Genomic DNA, 23,714 nt, shown 5'->3' on the forward strand with positions numbered 1-23,714 from the left:
ATTTACAGAGATACTCTTCACAGAGTCAATTTAGCTAGACATAGTTTGTTCATATTGGTTGTATTCAAATCTAGCGTACTTGATAACATACAATTCAAAACCTGGGTGGACAAGTTATCCTTGGCAGGCAATCCATTGGACGTTGCCGTAGGATAATATGTGCTCAAAGTGAATAAAATCAATGTCATCTAATAATCATAAAAATACATACATCTCATTATCACTGTTTAAACCGTCCTTAGTGCTGCAAAGTAGACATATACATTTAGCTTCCAGTTGCCTGAGTTTTAATACTAAATTGCCACCTCTTTTACCTCTCCTTGCTTTCATCAGACCAATAAAATGTATATTTTCCTTAATACTAGTTTGATGCATGGTTTGCCAATGTACGGCAAGAGACAGTTTAGGGTCCTGGCTACCCAAGCTTGATATGTGTTCTCGTATCCTAACATGCAACTGTCTGATAGTGGATCCTACATAGGTTTTGGCACAGACACATCTCAATGCATAGACAACATGCGAAGTGGGACCATTAATAAAGTCTCTAATTGGGATTGTATGGCCATTCATGTCTGTGTATTTGGAAGAATCACTGCATGCAAGTCTACACATCGAGCAATTGCCGCATCTGTGGAAACCAGTGGTGGGAGTCAGCCAAGTGATTGGTTTTTCTAGTGCATCACATTTGGGTAGAAAAAATGATGGACTAATTATGTCTCGAATTGTTCTTGCTCTTTTATATACAAATTTGGACTTATCTGTTAGGAAAGGCTAAATATCCTTGTGCAATAAGAGAATGCTCCAATGTCTATGTAATAGTGTGTATAAGCAATTGGAATCTTTAGAAAATGTTGTGATGACATCAACAGTATTCGGCTCTTAATATTCTCTTTGGAGTAGCCCCTTTGTCTGAACCTTTCCGAAAGGAGCTCACATTCTATTTTAAAGTCTTCATCTTTATTGCAATTCCTACGAGCTCTGTAAAATTCTCCTCTTGGTACATTGTGAATAGTGGAGCCCCGATGACAACTTGTGGCGTAAAGGGTTGAGCTGGCCTCGATGGATTTACGGAATGATTTGGTATTTATTTTGCCATCCTCTATAAATATAGTGAGATCAAGGAAATCTATGGATATGTTGCTAGCATATCCAGTAAATTTGATTCCAAATGTGTTGGTATTGGTGTAGTCTAGAAACTGGTCAAATTCTTCTTGGGTACCAGACCAAATCATAAAGACATCATCTATGAACCTCTTCCAGAGGTCAATGTTTCTGTTGTACTGTGTATTTGTCATATGCGAGTTTCCTCCAAGTGTGCCATAAATAAATTGGCAAGGGAAGGGGAGTACTTTGCCCCCATGGCAACACCCTTAATTTGAGCATAGTATTGGTCATTAAACAAGAAGATATTATTATTAAGAGTGAATTTAAGAAACATTTTAAGCATGGTAATGTGGGTACGTTATGATGCTGATTCATTGCGGTATGTATAATCTATGGTGGCAACTGCTAGTTTGTGGTCAATGCTGGTGTATAATGCAGATACATCCAGAGTTGCCAAATAGTAGTGTTGATGCCAGCTGATTTGTGAAAGTATTTGTAGCACATGAGTTGTATCTCTAATGTACAATGGTGTCTTGATCACAAATTGCTTCAGTGCATTGTCTAAATATTTGGACAAGCCTTCGATGGCCCAACCTATCACACTCATGATGGGTCTGACCTCTGGTAGTTTTTCAAAGGTTTTATGTATTTTCGGTAGAAAATATAAGGTGGGCATCGTAGGTTCTGTGATACTCAAATATTTCTTCTCTTCATCTGTCAGAAAACCAAGAGTATGCCATTCATTAATTAATGACAACATGTTTTTCACTACGTCTTTGGTGGGGTTCGCTGGTAAATGTTGATAACAATTTGGGGTGGCTAGATGTTTGTTAGCCACATCAATGTAGTCTGAGGTGTTGAGTATAACAACATTGCCCCCTTTGTCTGCTTCTTTGATAGTTATGGACTTATCACTAGCCAATTTGTTTAAAGAGGCTCTTTCATGCTGTGTTAGATTGGAAAATGTGTACTTCTTAATCTTTGCTTGATTTTGATCCATGTATTTGTGGATGTCGCTTGTGACTGCTTGGTAAAAAGTCTCTATAAAATTATCTGTGCCCAAATTTGGAGTGAATCTGGATTTGGGTTTGAGCTCCTGAAGGTTCAGCATTCTATCCAACACTTCTAAGTCCTTACAAATAGATGAATGATCAGGAACATTATCTGTAGTAAGAGAAAGCAATGTGCGAGTGTTGTCTATATGTTCCATAGTATGCAAGTTCAGAGGGTTAAAAGGTGGTTTAGAAGTATACATTTTGACTTGTGTGGCAAAGAATTTTTTTAATTTAAGCTTGCGCACAAATTTGAACAGGTCTGGAATTCAACTAAATCAATGTTAGATGTTGGGGCATAGGAAAGACCTCTATTGAGAAACGATAATTCGGTTGTGGTTAAAGTCTTGTTGGATAGATTCACAACTATAGATCGTGTCAGTATTCCTTTTGGTCTTGATGACTCATCTGTTTCTTCGCCCCCCCTCCTGCTCCTAAAATGGTGGTTGGTATTGTGGTATTTGACAAAGGGTCTATCCAAAACCTGACTTGCTTGAGTGTTCTTTGGGTGCCCTTTTTGTACCTTTTATTTGATCTAAAAAACTAGTATTGCTTGTTGAGGAATCCTCCACTTGTAAAATAGTTTCTTCCTCTGAATCAGGATCTGAACTAACTGGAGAGGCAATGGGCGTATTGCCCCTTGACCTGGATATCACATCATCACACTTGGTTTGAAAAGTGTACACTCTATCCTGGCGATAATCTTTTTCATCTCTAAACAATTTACGACATTTCCTTAGTTTAATTTAATTCAGTCAAATTCTATTGTGACTAATTATTGGTTGCACAAAATGTCCGCAAACACAATATAAACTAATTATTTATTGCTCAAGATGTCAACCGACACGTGTTTCGACTTCTGTCGTTTTCAAGGATGACCATTAGATACAGCAAGTAAAAAATTAGTCACAATAGAATTTGACTGAATCTACATTTGACCATGTTCTGAATTCAATTAGCACCATTATTATTTAAGGGGAGAGCGTGCAGAACGTGGCATACCCAATAAAGTTGTTCTACGTAAAATAAACTTAGTTGAATCCCATTTTCTAAGTCCTGAAGTATTTGTCCGTTGCTCAGGTGTGACCGTGCACTCAATTTGAATCAGTTGGGCCAACACGTTGGACAGGTCAATCCAGGCAGCCATTGTATGATTTTAAACTGTAGTTGACTATTGTATTTATATTTTGTGTTGTTGTTCGATTCACTATATCCAAATAGGTAAGGGCTAAAAGTTGTCCACATACAGCTTGTATGGTATTTCTTTTATTATTAGGTATGCGCCCATGTCCCATACCTTCCTCTTGCACTACTCCCCCGAGGCGCCAAAGATTCTCAATCTTTGCCACATTTTCCAAATTCCCCTGTCCCTGCTACCCTCTGAATTCTGTTCCCCTCTCCCACACACCCTCCCTGAACCTTCTCCCCAGCCTCCCCTACATTTAAACCGGCCTCCAGCTTCTTTCCCCACTTCCTGGCTGTGTCCATCACAATAGATACTTTCTTTTCCTACCTCTGCTCCAGCCATGTTCTTTGGTAGTTTTAAAAAGAAAAAAGGAAATCGGGCATGCACACTGCCCCTTTCCTTTATAAGGAAAAACACTATGCACCCCAGACAAAGACTCTGGGGTGCTAATAGTGCAAATACCCTTCGAGGCTGGCTATCCTGTCAGTTAACAGCTTGCCATCCCTGATAAGTCCCTTGTTTTAATGACTATTACCGCAGGACAGTGGGTCGTTAACATGCAGGGCTGCCTGCCTGGGACGGCATTATCGCTGAAACGAAAAACCTTTACTGGACCATGGTAACATAGTGGGCTAATGCTTAGTGTCTGTATGTATTTATAATTGCTGTATTTGTTTGTATGTATATTGTAACCGATCACTGCCGAGGGCATCACGGCTTCCAGAGTGCTGAAGCGTTGAGGCTGGTGTGAAACCTGGTGTTACTAAGACAGGAGACGTGGCCATCTTCTCTGCATGCAGCTATTGACCCAAGCCTTGTCGGCAGGCGGGTTTTGGATGCTATCATGGTCAGATCGGGGAAGCAGTGTGCCCCTTCCATCCAAAAGTATGTATAGTATGTCTTCCTTTACAAGAGCAATTATTGTTTTTATTGGTGTGTTTCTATTTTTAGTGTTATTAAAGATTTCTATTTTGTTGTAGAACCTTGAGTGGACACTGAGTGGACACAACTTATTTCAGTACCACCACAGTGCTGGCGTTATGATATGATATGATATTTTATTTATATCGCGCCCATACACAGGTGTATCAGAGCACGACCAGGCAAAGGGAGGGGGAGCAGGGGAGAAAAACAAAAACAAACGATCTTACTAGGCCCAGTGACAATGAGAACGTGCAAGTGCATGGGAAAGGGAAAAGGGGGAAAGTGCAACAGAAAGAGGGAGGGGGGGCAAAGTGCAAGGCATAGGATAATAATAAGTTAGTGGATATAAGTGAATAAATAAGGTGATAAGAGCAGTGTTAAGGGCAGCCAGTGAAGGGTGCAGTGCAGGTCAAGTCAGATTCGGTAGCATCTGATAAGTGCAGGAAAGGAGTGGGGGGGACCTGTGAGGGCACAGATAACAGGCCCCAGTGCAGGGGTGGCCGGGAGGCTGTGCCAGAGGACAGGTGACTGGGCCAAGGGGGTGCCGTTGGCAGGTGAGGCAGTGCTGAGAGGAGAAGGCAGATCAGCAGGGGAGGAGAGTGTCAAAGGCAGATGCGTTGTTTTGGGAGCTTCCTTGCTGGCTCCCATCCCTCTTGAAAGAATATAGCTTTAAGACCATCCTCTTCAAGGAGTCTTTCGTCGTCAACACCTAGGCCATCACGTCGCCCCTTGCGCCACGTGACTGGCTAGATGCCGTTCGCCCCTGTCATCCCCGCCACAGCTGTGCACCTCTGTATCCTACCCTCTGCAGTTTATCTGTTGTGACCTCTGAAAAGCGCTCCGTTATGCATCAGTACTGGTGTATACCTCTGTAAATCACTCTGTTGCTTCTCGAAGCCAGGGCCGCGCTTAATAAATACCATAGTAATAATAATGATAAAATAGCCTGCCCTCGGGCCAGGCTAGATGAAAAAGCATGTTGTGCCGGTTTCGCCTTTATGATTGAGATCACTGCTGGTTTAGTAGGTGGAGTTGAGAAACCACTACTCCGCCCAGTACTCCTACAGAGCATTGGTCATTTGCCCACACGCATGCCTCTAAGGAAGCAGGGGAGGGCACAACAGCTGGTTGTTAGCATTTCAGATGTGGTCGCTGATTCCTGATCAACATTAAATCACTAACCAAGAGTGCATAATGCCGCTGCACAGGGTACTGATTTTGCAGAGTACTTTTTCAGTACCACCAGGATTTACAATGCCATGCCCCAGCCCACCTTCCCAAACCCGAACCCCTACCCACCATGCAGACGTATAGATAAGGCCTGCCAACATTGCCTACCTCTCTGACAGTCAGAAACACAATTGGGGTGACCCACTCCATTCATAAAGGATAGCCCTAGGAAAGTCCATCCCCTGGTCCGTTTGCTGAATCTTGCAGGCTTCACACAGGCTTCAAACACCACCTTTTCTGAAAAGTAGACGGTCTACTCTGGACTCTGCTTAATTTGTTCCAAAGCACCCAGCCTCGCATACCCGTCTGTAACTCCTCCCTGTGCGAGCTGTGAAGCAGTTGACCGTGTGCACACTGCATAAGAAAAAAAAACACAGGTGCGACCACGGTCACGGTCATCTCATCTCTTCTGGGTGTTCCTTATCTGGAGCAACATGCCCAGGTATTGAGGCCACATTTGGTCACGTGGCATATTTTTCCTGTTGTAAAGGCCTCGTGTTGGTCATTTTGTTGCACTGTATATAACAAGTATACCTGTTCACTATTTTAATGGAACTGATGAGGTGTGCACCTTAATTCATGTCTTGGACGGTAATTGCATTGACAAGTTGAAAGTAGCCCAAAGTAGGCTGTTTGGCTGGGTCGGACTGGATGCTGCGTGCTGTGTGCTGTGTGCTGCGAGTCGCCATCGGAAAGAAGAAGTTGTACAAAGTTTCCCTGCCGTAACGTTTGAGATAGCAAGATTATTCTTAGAGACTTAACTTTAATGCTTGCAACTTTACTAGCAGAGAACCCAGTACATACTGTACACTTGTTTAACACACGTCTGTGTTCAACGTTCTAACGGATCCTTCTCTTTTGTTTATCCAGTGATGTGATTGGTCTTTGGATTTGTGTGTCTACGCCCCCAACTTACCTAGCAACCAGCACAAATACTGACGCTGCAGCGCACCCACGCGCGCACCCAAAGTAGCCCAAAGTAGGCTGTTTGGCTGTTTGGCTGTTCGGGTGTGCGCAGGGTCTGTTACCACTCGGAGGTGTAATTGGTTTACATGTTCGTTTTTACGTGGAGTACCGGAGGTACGTGCTATACCGCGGGGCACGGTAGTACCATTGTTTACTGAAACGCTGTATATAAATGAGGTTTGCGTGGCCTTATGTAATTATTTTGCCACACGGTCTGCCATAGTCCTAGCATTTGGAGAGAAATCGACAAGCAGGCATATGTCCAAATTAATCTACAGTTAATCTACAGTTGGAATTACATGCGCTTTTGGGGTGTTGTTGCATGAAAGACTTTCAGTAAAGCTTTTAAGCAGTGTGGTGATTCTTTTCATAATTGTAGAAACGTGGACTCCTTTTGGGTGTGTGGCTGTTGCTTAGTATGAAGAGAAAATCCAGTATGGATAGGACTGATATAGTTCCTGTTATGTTTGGGTCCATCAACACACAAAGGTCTAGTTTAGCTAGAGCAGCTGCCCTTCCACTCCCTACAATCAGTGATAATGAGGAAGAATTACTTGAGTGTACAATGTATTGCTCAAATGAATTTTTTAAAAACGAAATTAATAGTGTGATTGGATTAGATCCTATCAATGAAGGTTCCTCCCAATCATTGTGGAAGATCCCGAAAAGTTGTGTAGGGATGTGAAATGCCTTGAAAAGGGATAATATAATGGACTCACTGCCAGCTAATGACAGTAATACATCATTTATTGACACTCCTGATATATTTCAAGAGGGGCACTCCTTGTTGGATCTTTCGGTGCACAATGACAAAAGTGGTGATATAGAATCTTGCAATTTTAATGTGCCTGAGGTATCATCCTTACTAGGCTTTCATAATGGTCTTGTCATACAAGAGTTAAGGAAACAAAAGGAAGTGCTTCATGGCATATTTCGGATGATTGGGCTTCTTCCGGACAAATTTAAAGAGGACATGAACATTTGTGTTTCTGCTCTCTTAGATGACAATATTAAGTTAAAGGAGTCTAACCTAAGTAAGGGATTGAACATGCATAATGATAAAGCTCCGGATGTAATAGATATCACTATTCCCATATCCAAGGAGAAGCTCAAAAAAGGCCCCCAATCATATTCCTGCTCAGCTGGCCATAGGTAAAATTCCTCCAGTCAGTGTGATTAACCTGGTAGAGGGGGCCCACAACTCAGATCTGGAACTCAAACAAGTGGATGGCTTACCGTTTAAGGTTAAATTAACAACAAAAAAACAAGAGAAAGAATTGAAACAAAAAAAATGAATGCTATGAAAATGTGGAAGAATTAATCTAGGACATTTTTGAGAGATACCACCCTCAAGCATACTATCGAGGAAGCCTCTCAGGAGGTTATTTCTGAGAGGCAAGCCTTAGCTGATATGCGTCAACCTCCAAAGGGTATAATTGCGAACATACCCCCAGTAGAGTCAGGGATTCCAGTGGGGTATAAAACAACTAAGGACCAAAATCTGGAAGTAGTACAATTGGGCCTGGATCAATATGCCCCGAGCGAGTATCAAGAGGGGGGACAGAATCTCGCTGATGTCTTGAAAAATAAAAAAGACTCTGCTCGTTTTGAATTACAGCTCAAAATGATTGAATATGGCATCAATGACATCTTTGAGATTTTTAAAAACCCTAACGCTCTGTCTAGGAAGGTTACACCTATATCAGCCCATAGGGAGCAAGTGGGTACTGATAAGTTGTTGGAGAAGGTCCATCTTAAACTCTTGGATCAAGAAAAGGTTGATGCAAGTGTTCCTATAGATTCAGAAGCTGTGGCGAATTCAAAGGTATCCACTGGTGACTTAATGATACCTCAGGGTTGGAGTGATAAGGGATGCAATTTGTCATTGGCAAAGGTAATTGATAAGAATTTGCTAGTAAATGTGTTAATAGACAAAGTGATCCCTAAGAAGGACTAGGGCGTATTGAGTCATGGTGGGGATCTGGTATCTAATGTGGCCCGTAATATGTTATTGGATACGGAAGCTGTCAAACCTCTCATCTCCACCATGTTAGAAGATAAAAAACATCAGAGCTCTCAAGGCCAGAATGAATATTTAGGTATGGGCCGGGAGAACTCTAGATCTATCAATAATATCTACAAGGAGGGGGATAAGATAACTTTATCCCAGGTTGAGGCTGATTGGAGAAAACTCGTGCTTCCAGATTACCTAAGTTTGATAATGTCATATCTGTTTGAGGAGGGGGTCCTAGAGCTTTGAATAGACCATATAGTCTTTCGTTGTTGTCTGAGATCCCTGAATTAAGTCTAATTTAATCATCAGACATAATGTTGGTGAATTTCATCCACAATTTGAGGTTTGACCATGTACGGCTTGTTATCCCCTCGCCACTTGTGAGGGCCCTACTACTAAAAGAAGCAGCAGCCCTATAAAAAATGTGTTTCGACATTGGTAATTTTGAACAACCAATGGGGGCTTATGGGAGGAAGGATTCCATGACAAGGAATTATTCTGATGTCCATAGAATGTGGTGGACAGTACATAAAGAAGAAGAAGCCAATAAAGGAATAGAGACTCAAGATTGGCGATGGCTAGCTCTATGATATGATATGATAGTTTATTTATATAGTGCCTATACACAATGTGTTTCAAAGCGCTTCAAGGCAAGGGAGGGAACAAGGGAAAATACACCAACATTCTTACAGGCCATGAACTGTAAGGATGTGAAAATAACTATCGTACTCGGCCTGATGACATTTCAGATAGTGCAAGTGCTAAGACATAGATAAGGAAGGGAGGGGTAGAGTGGGAAGGAAATGGAAACAGACAGGCGACTACCGTACTATGCCTGATGACATTTCTGCTAGAGCCGGAGGAAAGCAAAAGGTGAGGGAGAGGGGTGCAGAAAGGGTGGGGAGGAACAAAACAAGTGACTATCGTACTAGGCCTGACAATGTTTCAGATAGTGCTGGAGGGAGGGGGGCACTAAGGGGATGGGGGAGCAACAGACGAGGTTGCTATCATACTAGGTCCAGGGACAATTCTGATAGAGTAAGTGCATAGAAGAAAGTAAGGGGAGGAGGGGAGGAGATAGGAAAAGGGAGAGGGGAGGAGAGAACAGAGAGTAATCAGTCAAAAAGAGTGGAGAAGCAAGAGGGGGGGAGCGAATACAATTGCAGAAGTCAGTAGTAACATATAATGTTGCAAGCCAGGATACAAGATGAAGATGGGAACACCATGATTCAGGGCCACCATGAGTACAAGATACAAAGGAAGTCCAGCATGATAGTTGAGAAAGGGGGACGCACAGTGAATCAATGAAGTACATAAAAGTAAAATCCAGCATTGGCCACAAGATGGTGATGATGAAACCAGAATGCATCAGGACAGACTCCAGTGTGCAGGAAGGGGCGGGGGGCACAAGGGAACAACAAGGGGGGACCAGAAAGGGTGGGGATAGCCTGTGGGGACAGAGGGTGTAAACATATGTTGGTGCATGCTTACCTGCTGTCTTAGCAGGGGGGTCAGACCCTGGATCCTCCTAGTCCAAACAGGTCCAAACAGGAATTTAACTTCTATTTGGACGCCTGGGCGAGAGACGCCCTTGGTCTAAAAGTTAAGAGCAGGAAGGAAGAGGCAGGGTGTTAATGACTCCAATCAAGCATTCCCACTAAGTCAGTGCCTTGTCTGGGATTGCTCAAGGGAAGCCCTTATTTCTATATTTTTATGACAAGTTATAATCTGGATGATGAACCCTTGTATAACGCCCCTCTCTTATAATCCCCCTGACCCCACTGAGCCAAGAAGTAGGTTTGTGTTGCAAATTAAAAAGGTTTATTTGAAAAATTAAACAATAAATATATATCACACTTTGATAATAAATTAATATTTGATATCACACTTAGACATATGACAGTGAGTGATCAACAATGGATGATGTTATACTAGCACACTGGTTTAATTACTTAGGAGTAGTATAGAGGATAAGGTAGCTGTGAATGCTTTATATGGTACAAGGAAATGCAAGGTGGAAAAGAAGCAACACAGGAATAAACTTGATATGATTTCAGCAAAAGATAATATAATCACTTTTCCCTTTTTGGCAATTCACCCCCCTCTATGCAATGTAAGGATATGAAAGTAACACACACAGTCTTCAGGAATACAATCACAGTACAATACAAATTCAGTTCCCCCCTAGCAAGCTTAGAGAAACAGGGATGGTTATAAACACAGGCAAAGTACTTTAAAGGTGGTATGCAAAGAAGGGAAAAATATGCTAAAAATGATTTTAATTCCCTATAAGAGATTCAGGGTGGGTGATAGCTACTTTAAATTAGTCCAGGATAACTTTAGCAATGCTCTATGAATGATTGTCAGGTTGCAAACGAATTTCAGCAAAGGAAAGCAAGAAGCTGCTATTTTGACAAGTGAAGAAATTTGAGCCGAATCGCAGCACTTTTTCCGAGTGTGTCGAGCGCAATTACGGAGGAACTATAAGGAGTAGCAGGTCTGTTTAGAGCTTGTTGGAAAGCTTAGAATCTCAGCTTTGAAACTCGCTCCTAGCACAAACGGTTCAAGAGATACGGACTGTAAGAGGATTCAATTCAACACTACAGCCTAGTCTAGAATACTGAATGAAAACCCTTATTGATATATCTTTATGTCCAGTTCATGCGTTCTGGATGACTACCCCTATATAACACCCCTCCCTTGGAATCCCCCTGACCCCACTGAGCCAAGAAGTAGTTCTGTTTTGCAAGTTAAAAGGTTTATTTGATAATTTAAACAATAGATATATATATCACACTTTATAATAATTTAATAATTGAATATCACACTGAATCTGAGCAGTAATCAATAATGGATAGTCTGGCACTAGTACACTTGTGAATAGGAACAGAAGAATAAGGTGGTAGAGAATGCTTTATATAAGTTCAGATGGATGTAATGTTGAATGAAAAATGCAATACAGAAAATACTCAATATGATTTCAACAAAACAATGTAATCACTTTTCTCTGGCAATCCCCTCCCCCCTTTATGCAATGCAAGGAAATGGAAGGAAAGCACACAGTTGTCAGAAATGCAATCAACTGTAATTCAGTTCACCCCAGCAAGCTTACACTACAGAAGTTGGAAACACAGGCCCAAAATGCAGTCTGAGGTGTTGAGTATAACAACATTGCCCCCTTTGTCTGCTTCTTTGATAGTTATGGACTTATCACTAGCCAATTTTTAATGTGCCTGAGGTATCATCCTTACTAGGCTTTCATAATGGTCTTGTCATACAAGAGTTAAGGAAACAAAAGGAAGTGCTTCATGGCATATTTCGGATGATTGGGCTTCTTCCGGACAAATTTAAAGAGGACATGAACATTTGTGTTTCTGCTCTCTTAGATGACAATATTAAGTTAAAGGAGTCTAACCTAAGTAAAGGATTGAACATGCATAATGATAAAGCTCCGGATGTAATAGATATCACTATTCCCATATCCAAGGAGAAGCTCAAAAAAGGCCCCCAATCATATTCCTGCTCAGCTGGCCATAGGTAAAATTCCTCCAGTCAGTGTGATTAACCTGGTAGAGGGGGCCCACAACTCAGATCTGGAACTCAAACAAGTGGATGGCTTACCGTTTAAGGTTAAATTAACAACAAAAAAACAAGAGAAAGAATTGAAACAAAAAAAATGAATGCTATGAAAATGTGGAAGAATTAATCTAGGACATTTTTGAGAGATACCACCCTCAAGCATACTATCGAGGAAGCCTCTCAGGAGGTTATTTCTGAGAGGCAAGCCTTAGCTGATATGCGTCAACCTCCAAAGGGTATAATTGCGAACATACCCCCAGTAGAGTCAGGGATTCCAGTGGGGTATAAAACAACTAAGGACCAAAATCTGGAAGTAGTACAATTGGGCCTGGATCAATATGCCCCGAGCGAGTATCAAGAGGGGGGACAGAATCTCGCTGATGTCTTGAAAAATAAAAAAGACTCTGCTCGTTTTGAATTACAGCTCAAAATGATTGAATATGGCATCAATGACATCTTTGAGATTTTTAAAAACCCTAACGCTCTGTCTAGGAAGGTTACACCTATATCAGCCCATAGGGAGCAAGTGGGTACTGATAAGTTGTTGGAGAAGGTCCATCTTAAACTCTTGGATCAAGAAAAGGTTGATGCAAGTGTTCCTATAGATTCAGAAGCTGTGGCGAATTCAAAGGTATCCACTGGTGACTTAATGATACCTCAGGGTTGGAGTGATAAGGGATGCAATTTGTCATTGGCAAAGGTAATTGATAAGAATTTGCTAGTAAATGTGTTAATAGACAAAGTGATCCCTAAGAAGGACTAGGGCGTATTGAGTCATGGTGGGGATCTGGTATCTAATGTGGCCCGTAATATGTTATTGGATACGGAAGCTGTCAAACCTCTCATCTCCACCATGTTAGAAGATAAAAAACATCAGAGCTCTCAAGGCCAGAATGAATATTTAGGTATGGGCCGGGAGAACTCTAGATCTATCAATAATATCTACAAGGAGGGGGATAAGATAACTTTATCCCAGGTTGAGGCTGATTGGAGAAAACTCGTGCTTCCAGATTACCTAAGTTTGATAATGTCATATCTGTTTGAGGAGGGGGTCCTAGAGCTTTGAATAGACCATATAGTCTTTCGTTGTTGTCTGAGATCCCTGAATTAAGTCTAATTTAATCATCAGACATAATGTTGGTGAATTTCATCCACAATTTGAGGTTTGACCATGTACGGCTTGTTATCCCCTCGCCACTTGTGAGGGCCCTACTACTAAAAGAAGCAGCAGCCCTATAAAAAATGTGTTTCGACATTGGTAATTTTGAACAACCAATGGGGGCTTATGGGAGGAAGGATTCCATGACAAGGAATTATTCTGATGTCCATAGAATGTGGTGGACAGTACATAAAGAAGAAGAAGCCAATAAAGGAATAGAGACTCAAGATTGGCGATGGCTAGCTCTATGATATGATATGATAGTTTATTTATATAGTGCCTATACACAATGTGTTTCAAAGCGCTTCAAGGCAAGGGAGGGAACAAGGGAAAATACACCAACATTCTTACAGGCCATGAACTGTAAGGATGTGAAAATAACTATCGTACTCGGCCTGATGACATTTCAGATAGTGCAAGTGCTAAGACATAGATAAGGAAGGGAGGGGTAGAGTGGGAAGGAAATGGAAACAGACAGGCGACTACCGTACTATGCCTGATGACATTTCTGCTAGAGCCGGAGGAAAGCAAAAGGTGAGGGAGAGGGGTGCAGAAAGGGTGGGGAGGAACAAAACAAGTGACTATCGTACTAGGCCTGACAATGTTTCAGATAGTGCTGGAGGGAGGGGGGCACTAAGGGGATGGGGGAGCAACAGACGAGGTTGCTATCATACTAGGTCCAGGGACAATTCTGATAGAGTAAGTGCATAGAAGAAAGTAAGGGGAGGAGGGGAGGAGATAGGAAAAGGGAGAGGGGAGGAGAGAACAGAGAGTAATCAGTCAAAAAGAGTGGAGAAGCAAGAGGGGGGGAGCGAATACAATTGCAGAAGTCAGTAGTAACATATAATGTTGCAAGCCAGGATACAAGATGAAGATGGGAACACCATGATTCAGGGCCACCATGAGTACAAGATACAAAGGAAGTCCAGCATGATAGTTGAGAAAGGGGGACGCACAGTGAATCAATGAAGTACATAAAAGTAAAATCCAGCATTGGCCACAAGATGGTGATGATGAAACCAGAATGCATCAGGACAGACTCCAGTGTGCAGGAAGGGGCGGGGGGCACAAGGGAACAACAAGGGGGGACCAGAAAGGGTGGGGATAGCCTGTGGGGACAGAGGGTGTAAACATATGTTGGTGCATGCTTACCTGCTGTCTTAGCAGGGGGGTCAGACCCTGGATCCTCCTAGTCCAAACAGGTCCAAACAGGAATTTAACTTCTATTTGGACGCCTGGGCGAGAGACGCCCTTGGTCTAAAAGTTAAGAGCAGGAAGGAAGAGGCAGGGTGTTAATGACTCCAATCAAGCATTCCCACTAAGTCAGTGCCTTGTCTGGGATTGCTCAAGGGAAGCCCTTATTTCTATATTTTTATGACAAGTTATAATCTGGATGATGAACCCTTGTATAACGCCCCTCTCTTATAATCCCCCTGACCCCACTGAGCCAAGAAGTAGGTTTGTGTTGCAAATTAAAAAGGTTTATTTGAAAAATTAAACAATAAATATATATCACACTTTGATAATAAATTAATATTTGATATCACACTTAGACATATGACAGTGAGTGATCAACAATGGATGATGTTATACTAGCACACTGGTTTAATTACTTAGGAGTAGTATAGAGGATAAGGTAGCTGTGAATGCTTTATATGGTACAAGGAAATGCAAGGTGGAAAAGAAGCAACACAGGAATAAACTTGATATGATTTCAGCAAAAGATAATATAATCACTTTTCCCTTTTTGGCAATTCACCCCCCTCTATGCAATGTAAGGATATGAAAGTAACACACACAGTCTTCAGGAATACAATCACAGTACAATACAAATTCAGTTCCCCCCTAGCAAGCTTAGAGAAACAGGGATGGTTATAAACACAGGCAAAGTACTTTAAAGGTGGTATGCAAAGAAGGGAAAAATATGCTAAAAATGATTTTAATTCCCTATAAGAGATTCAGGGTGGGTGATAGCTACTTTAAATTAGTCCAGGATAACTTTAGCAATGCTCTATGAATGATTGTCAGGTTGCAAACGAATTTCAGCAAAGGAAAGCAAGAAGCTGCTATTTTGACAAGTGAAGAAATTTGAGCCGAATCGCAGCACTTTTTCCGAGTGTGTCGAGCGCAATTACGGAGGAACTATAAGGAGTAGCAGGTCTGTTTAGAGCTTGTTGGAAAGCTTAGAATCTCAGCTTTGAAACTCGCTCCTAGCACAAACGGTTCAAGAGATACGGACTGTAAGAGGATTCAATTCAACACTACAGCCTAGTCTAGAATACTGAATGAAAACCCTTATTGATATATCTTTATGTCCAGTTCATGCGTTCTGGATGACTACCCCTATATAACACCCCTCCCTTGGAATCCCCCTGACCCCACTGAGCCAAGAAGTAGTTCTGTTTTGCAAGTTAAAAGGTTTATTTGATAATTTAAACAATAGATATATATATCACACTTTATAATAATTTAATAATTGAATATCACACTGAATCTGAGCAGTAATCAATAATGGATAGTCTGGCACTAGTACACTTGTGAATAGGAACAGAAGAATAAGGTGGTAGAGAATGCTTTATATAAGTTCAGATGGATGTAATGTTGAATGAAAAATGCAATACAGAAAATACTCAATATGATTTCAACAAAACAATGTAATCACTTTTCTCTGGCAATCCCCTCCCCCCTTTATGCAATGCAAGGAAATGGAAGGAAAGCACACAGTTGTCAGAAATGCAATCAACTGTAATTCAGTTCACCCCAGCAAGCTTACACTACAGAAGTTGGAAACACAGGCCCAAAATGCTTTTATATGTGCTGGCAATGAAGTGAAAAATATGCTAAAATGCTTTTAATTCCCTCTAGAGGTTCAGGGTGAGTGGTATCAAGTTAATATTAGTCCAGGCTCACTTTAGCAAGGATCTAGGAATGATTGGCAGGTTGCAAACAACTTTCTAACAGTTCTAGCAAGAAGCTGCTGTTTTCACACGTGGAGGAATTTGCAAATCGCGCCAAAATTTCCGAGTGTGTTTCGCGATTACAGAGGAACTACAAGGACAGCCTAGGATCTCAGCTTCCCGATGAAAGTTACTGCAAGTCTCTAGGACAAACGGTTACGGAGATATGAGCGATTAAATAAAGGTAGTTTTTCGGATTTGGAATGTTAAAATTCAAAGTGACAAGTGCAGCTTGCAACTAGAAAATGACATGTGACAGCTTTACAAATGACAGGTGACAGTTAGGAGGCAGTTCTACTTAGATTAAAATAGCTTGGATTAGATTATTTTAACTAAGAGATTGGTTCTGCACAGTTCTGCTAGGTACTCACACTATATTCTTGAATTAAATGGGCCTCGCCACGGATCTGGTCAGGTTTTAGACTGGACTCTGGTCTGGTCTCTGCACTTCACAGTGATCTGGGTCAGCTCTCTGGTTCTGCTAACAGTGGTCTGGGTCAGCTCTGCTCTGCTGGTCTAGCCTCTCTGGATTCTGGAGATTGATGGATTTGACGTCTGGATCTCTGGATGTGGTATGGTCCGGCAGAGCGCGTTGCAGCAAATGGAATTGAAGGTCCCTATCTGTCCTGTCTGTCTGCTTTTATGTGTTTTGAAAATGGGTTTGTGTGCAGCATCACTAAGCTCTACCCCTCTCCACTTGTCATTGGCCACTTCCTCCTCTTCCCCTTGATTGGGGGAATGAAATGAAGTGTCATCATGCTGAGGTCTGTTTATGGTACAGAGAACCCACCCCTGTCAAATTACACACAATCTATATTTTGACCCAAAAGACATATTTTCACAGGTACACATTTGTTTAAAATTACATGCACCCATCACATATTACAGGAGGTATACCCTGTCCAAATCTGCTCTTCCTGGGAGCTTGCATTCAGAAATGGCAACATATTTCACTTTTTAACTGGTTTCGCAATATCGGACATTAACCCAAATTTACACACATGTGCGCAAGGAGTATGGACATTAATTGATGAAGTGTCAGATTTTTAACATGCATACATTTTAAGTAATACCCTCTTAACTGCTAGCTTGCCCCCAGATCATGCCACCGGTTCTAAAAACCTCTTAAAATGTGGGCAGAAAAATCACAAGAATTATGGTATCATTTAAATAATTATGACAAGTCCGTACTATGAGTTATTCATCTTTTTGTAAAACCATATTCTGGCTACAGGGGTGTGGTTTCCCCCAGCACAAGGTTGAATTTCTGGTTTTTCCAGTTCTGCCAAGCCAGCTTGCTCTCACAGGCAGTGCTCCTCCCCTTTACTTCCAGGAGGAAGCCACTTTTTACGGCCCCCATAATAAAACATTTGCCTGAGTCAGGACAGGGCTTTGTTCAATTTCCTGCAGAGCCCAGGTAATTCAATCAGGGAAGTGTCATATCCCTTTTGGTGGGAGCAGCAAAAGGCAGAAAGGCCTGGGAACACAGCTGTTGTGCAAGTCTCAACTCCTGTCGGGGGTAGCTGGTCGGCAGAATTCAGTTCCTTAAGCCAGGCCCCAGCTAATGTCACTTTTGTTCCCCAGTTTAAGTCAAGACAATTTTTTACATATGCAGCTAGGATGCTGATTCTATGTTTAAGACTATGACATTTAAACAATTGCAACCTATGTGACACTCAAAAGTAGGTCACTCATTTCTTTTAAACATTTAGGTTTTTAGTGTCTTTCAGTCCAAATTTACTTAAACTGCTGAAATCCACAGCTCAGCCAGTCTTGTTATAAACCTTCAAGTCACTTCAGAATATAACTTTAGATTGCATCCACCTCTCAGTAAGTCTTTCTTTGGCTTGCCTTGGGTTCATTTATTCAGTTTTAAACAAAATCTGGTGGTTTTAAAACGCCGGCTTTCTGATAGTGGTGAGTACTGGTACTGCACCCCTTTTTGGGATTTAAGAAAATGAATTCCCCATAATTCTAGGTTGCTTTTGGCAGTCAGCATTGCCATTCCCAATGGTTTCAGACTACTGTGTGGGTAGTCCAATGGTGGTTTTAGGCAGTGCCCTTCTGTGCCCATAACATTGGCAAAATGGGTGGCAGCCTATTCTTCATGCACTTCCCTGGGCATTTTCTGGGAAGCTCTGGCCATCATGATGTTTTCAATGCCAGTACTGCACAGTTTTTGAGGTAGGGCTTGGATGCACGGGTAAAAACATTCCACAGGACGATTTCGTGAAGGTAGTTTTTCAGAAATTAAACAATGATTCAAAATGGCAAAATTACACTTTTACAGGTTGAAAATCGGAGAAGGGACACACGATTCCTATGATGCAGTTCTGGACAGTTTCAAATGTTTTGAGTCAGATTATTTTAAACTAAGAGATGGGTTCTGCACATTTCTAGCTGGGTACTCACTCCTAATTTTGGAAGGAATGGGCCTCGTCACGGATCTGGTCAACAGGTTGGACTGGACTTCTGGGCGGTTTCTGGTACTGGTTCTCTAGTTCTGGATCTATGGTTCTGGTCTGGTTGGGATCTCTGGTTCTGCTCACAGCGATCTGGTCTGTGTTCGGTCTGCGGTTCTGGATACAGCTCTGCTTTCTGGGTGTTTCTAGCACAAGGTTCTAGGCCAGAATCCGACAGCTCACCCCAGCTGTTTGAATAATTTGCAAATGATTTTGAGGCCTGCTGAAAAAGGATTCAGCTTGTGGATTCAGGCCTCTCTGCTACAAGTTCTGGAGTCTGGATTCAAAGTTCTGTTCTCTGGAGATTGATGGATTTGAAGTCTGGAGTCTCCCGGCAAAGCGTCCCGCAAGAAAGTGGAAAGTGAATGTCCCTACCTGGGTTTTGGTGTTCCTTTTATGTCTTTAGAAAATGGGTGTGTGTGTAAGCATAACTAAGCCTGCCCCTCACAACTTATCATTGGCCCAGTTCTCCTCTCTCCCTTGATTGGGAGAACTGAGTTGTGAGTCAGAGTGATGAGGTAGGCTTATGGTCAGAGGATCCTCCCCTTGTCAAATTGCACACAAATCTATTTCTGATCCAAATACATATTTCCCAGATATACAATTTGTTGAAATTACATACACAAATCATATATCACATAAGGTAATCTCTGTTCCAACTCTGATGTTTCTAAGAGCTTGGATTAAGAAATTACAATATTTTGCGCTTTTTGGTTGGTTTCCCAATATTGGAATTTTACCCAAATTTACACAGAGGTACCCTGTCTCTCTACACATATTCCAGTACATTTCCATGTCTCTAGCTTAAACCCAGTGTCTGCAACATGAATAAATTGCAGGGTTCGGTCCCAGAACATCATACGGAATTGAGTTTAGACTCAAATTGTAGGTACATTATCCATTTTAAGGATCTCCAAATTGTACATTCCTGTCATCTGGTTACAATTAGTTATCAGTGTTTTTATAAAACATATATTTGCCTTCAATTCAATTCACAAAAAGTGTCTGGCCCGCCCCTAGGAATTGGGTGAGTCAGGGATCACATGTCTCTTCTTCAAGGCAGAGCTCTGTTTACAGTCCACAGCCAAATCAGCATATCCCATTCAATTGAAAGAGACTATTTTGTTGGGTCCTGCAGGCTGGAGGAGAAACCCTTCCGTCCACAGCCAAATCAGCATATCCCATTCAATTGAAAGAGACTATTTTGTTGGGTCCTGCAGGCTGGAGGAGAAACCCTTCCCTCTCAATTAACAGGGCCATGTGATGTTGTTATGTTATGTTATTGTGTTTGTACGGCGCCAAAGCCCATAGGCATCCAGGCGCCGAGAGAACAGAGTACAGTGAGCAAAAGACTACAGCAGAAGATTACTCTAGTTAAAAAGATGCGTTTTTAATTGTTTTCGAAAGGCAAGAAGATCTGTTGTCTTGCGCAGAGATGCAGGCAGTGCATTCCATGCCTTAGCTCCCTGGGTGTGAAAGGCTCTTCCAGAGCCTCGAGAGCATTTCACCCGGTGCTGTACCAAAAGATATCCTTCAGCTGACCTGAGGTTTCTTTTGGGCTGGTAAATGCTAATGACATCCTTGAGGTAAGCAGGAGCACTACCAAAAATGCATTTATGGCATGTGGTTATCAATTTGAATTGAATTCTGCGTTCCACAGGAAGCCAATGCAATTTTTTTTCTGGCTGCAGTAGTGGGTTCTGAACGCTTCATTTGGAAAATGATGCGAATGGCTTTGTTTTGTATTTTTTGTAACTCCTGGATTTCTGCTTTACCTGCACCGCCTAGAAGTGCATTGCAATAATCAATATGTGGCAAGATAACAGCTCTCACGAGTTTGATGCGGTTTTCAACCGAGACTAGTGGTGCAACTTGCCTAAGCACTTTGAGATGATAGTTAGTGCTAGTGGTGATGGCTGCAACATGTGCTTCGCAGTCTAAACTGTTTCCCATGAATGTGCCCAAAGTTTTACTTTCTGCACGGTGCTGATGAAACTACCATCTATCCTAAAACCAGTATACTCCTGTCCCAACTTGATTTGTGCCTGACGTGGGCCAAAGATCATAAGCTCCGTCTTTGTAGCGTTCAGACATAACCAGTTAGTGGACATCCACTGTTTTATCAGTTGATAAACCGCATTTACTGCAAGTTGATCAGTGTCATAATCGCCAGTTTATCCTGCCTCCTGGTGTGGGTCTCTGGGGTGTTAAGAGTTCTCAGGAAAGGCATGTCTTTTGAACTTTTAATTACATAAGACCCCCTTCTGTTCACTGCACAGTTCTGCAAGACAGCTCTCCTGTCAGGATTTATAGAGCGCCAGCGCCGTTCAGTGTCCAATGCCGGTACTGCACCTATTTTTGACAGCTGTCTTGAATTAATGCATTTCAAAAGGAAAGGATTTTACTTGATAGTATATGATCCTTGCTTGACATGGAATTGATGTTGATCTGTAGTAGAGTAAAGTAAAACACTCTACCATAGTTGGATTTTTGTTTGGTGGTTCCGGGCCCATGATCTTAGCAATTTTTGACATTAATAAAAACAGGTTTTGAACAGAACCATCTTTCTTTGCACTGGTGGGTGACAGGTCAGGGGACCATTTTGCTGTGCGCAAAACTGCACGGTTCTCCAGGATTCTGGCGCAAATGTGGGCTTTTCTGCCCTCTTGGATTTCCTAAGCCCACAGCACCAAATGTTGCAGCATAATAGTCCAAACGTGGGTCAGGACACCCAACAAGGGCTAAGAAGGTGGGCGGGGCTTAGGCCAGGTGACCTAGATCCGCTTACACCTGCTCCCCAGAGGCTGGAGGGCTCCTTAAGTAGGGAAAAGAGCAGCAAGCAGGAAGGCACCAGTTGGGTGGGACTTGTTAAGTGGTGAAAAATAGCGGCAAACAGGAAGACACCAGGTGGGCGGGGCTTAGGCCAGGTGACCTAGATCCACTTACACCTGCTCCCCAGCTGCAAAGGAAAAGAGGCTGGAGGGCTCCTTAAGTAGGGAAAAGAGCAGCAAGTAGGAAGGCACCAGGTGGGCAGGGTTTGCTAAGTGGTGAAAAAGTGGTATCTTTAAGAGACTCTGTTAGTCAGCTTCAAAATTTGAATAAACCACTGTGGCAATATTGAAAAATTAAGTATATGCATTTGGAATATGTGTGGACATTCCCACTTGGTGAATGAAGGAGACCTAATTAAAGAGCTATCTGAATTTGATATCATCTTACTCCAGGAAACGTGGACGAGAGGGGAATTTATATGGGATGGTTTCAATACAATCATTACTTTTGCCACCAGTAGGGAGAGAGGGAGGTCCAAAGGGGTATCATGACTGGCTATCGTCAAGGTCAATCTATTAGGAAGTTGGATGAATTGAGAATAGATAATTGCATGCTTATACTTACTATTCAGATTAAAGAATTGGCCTAGGTATTAAATATTATGTCCGTTAACGTCTATTAGAATCCGTTTGAGTACTGTGATGCCCTTTTGGGAAAAAATCTCTCACAATTAGGGGACATTATAGATCTTTGGCTCGACAAAACTAAAGGGGGGCAATTGTAATTGGCCAGCATCTAAATGCAGACTGTAATATGCAAATTTGAGATATGATATGGCCAGCAATTGTAAGAGAGGCAATCCTAAGGTAAGAGGGGCCCTATGGCTAGAATTTGCTAACATCTAGGTCTGGATTTAGTGGATAACTGTCAAACAACTTGGAAAGCAAGGGGTTCTTCCTCTATTTGGGATTATGTCTTTCTTTCTTATCAATTTAGCCCGAGATTTAGAACATTTGATATAAAAGATCCCCATATAGTGATCATGCAATGCTTATCTTCGACCACCAATGTTCGATTTCAGTAGCCAATTCTGAGTTTTTGAATGACACATTTTCGGTCAATACAGGGGCCAACAGATTGAAATGGATGCAAAATAAAACAGAGATATTTCTGACAATTATCTCACATGATTTTGAGTCTTTAAAGGAAGTCATGATGAAGATGGTTAATAAGAATTCTAATTCGAAATCGGCATTTACTAATCATTTGCATAGATTCGATCTGTTGACCCATGACCGTAAAGCTAGTCTCTGTAAAGAAATTAGAGTTATATGAAACAGTAAGGATGTTGTGGGGATCAAAATGAAACAGTAAGGATGTTGTGGGGGTCAAAATGCTGAAGATCAAAAATCTTAAACAAAGCTTTAAAAACTGGAATATATGGTATAGAGGAACATTGTACCAAACAGATTGTGAAAAACTACTTCTGTTGGTTAGGTATAATAACTCCAAATCCGTCTGGCAGGTTTTAATCTGGAAGCAAATCAAATTACAAGATTCCTCAATCCAATAAATGAACAACTGTGGATTGACCATTTTCATAAAATATATAACAAAGATGTGGAATGTGCAACCACCTGTACAACTGAGTCATCAGGCTGGCGAATTAATTTGACATGTATTAGGATCAATCGCCTTATCAAACTTTAAAAAAACTCAAGAAGTGTTGGCCCTAATAATATTTCAAATGTATTGTTAAGAGAGAACATTGGTGTATGGTCAAAATTCTATACCTGTTGTTTGATAACATTTTTACGTCCCAGACCATTCCAGACTCTTGGAGACTGTCCTATGTTATTCCAATTTATAAAAAAGGCTTAAGAAGTAATCCGAGAAGTTATAGGCCAATGGCTATAAGTGATGCTGATTCTAAAATCTTTGCGTCCTTGGTATTACTTGATATCCAGAAATGGATAGATACAAAGGACATCTTGAATATCAACCAGACAGGATTTAAGAAAGGTATGGGAACGGAATGTGGGGGACTGGTTCTCACTTCCTTTCAAAGGGATACAATGAAAAAAGTAGCTCAGAGGGTTTTTATGGCCTCAATGGATCTTAGTATGGCATTCGATAGGGTTGATAGATCCACACTATGGAAAATGCTAAATGCAATGGGTATGCCACACAGTCTGCTAAACATCATAATTGCTTTCTACTCACACACTAGTATTCAAGTAAGATTGAACTCTGAAGCGCTGCTAACCAGTAAATTGATATTCTTAATGGATTGAGGCAGGGGTGCATGT

Source organism: Ambystoma mexicanum, chromosome 2p, assembly GCF_040938575.1.
Source record: "Ambystoma mexicanum isolate Mex_15411 chromosome 2p, UKY_AmexF1_1, whole genome shotgun sequence".
NCBI lineage: Eukaryota > Metazoa > Chordata > Amphibia > Caudata > Ambystomatidae > Ambystoma > Ambystoma mexicanum.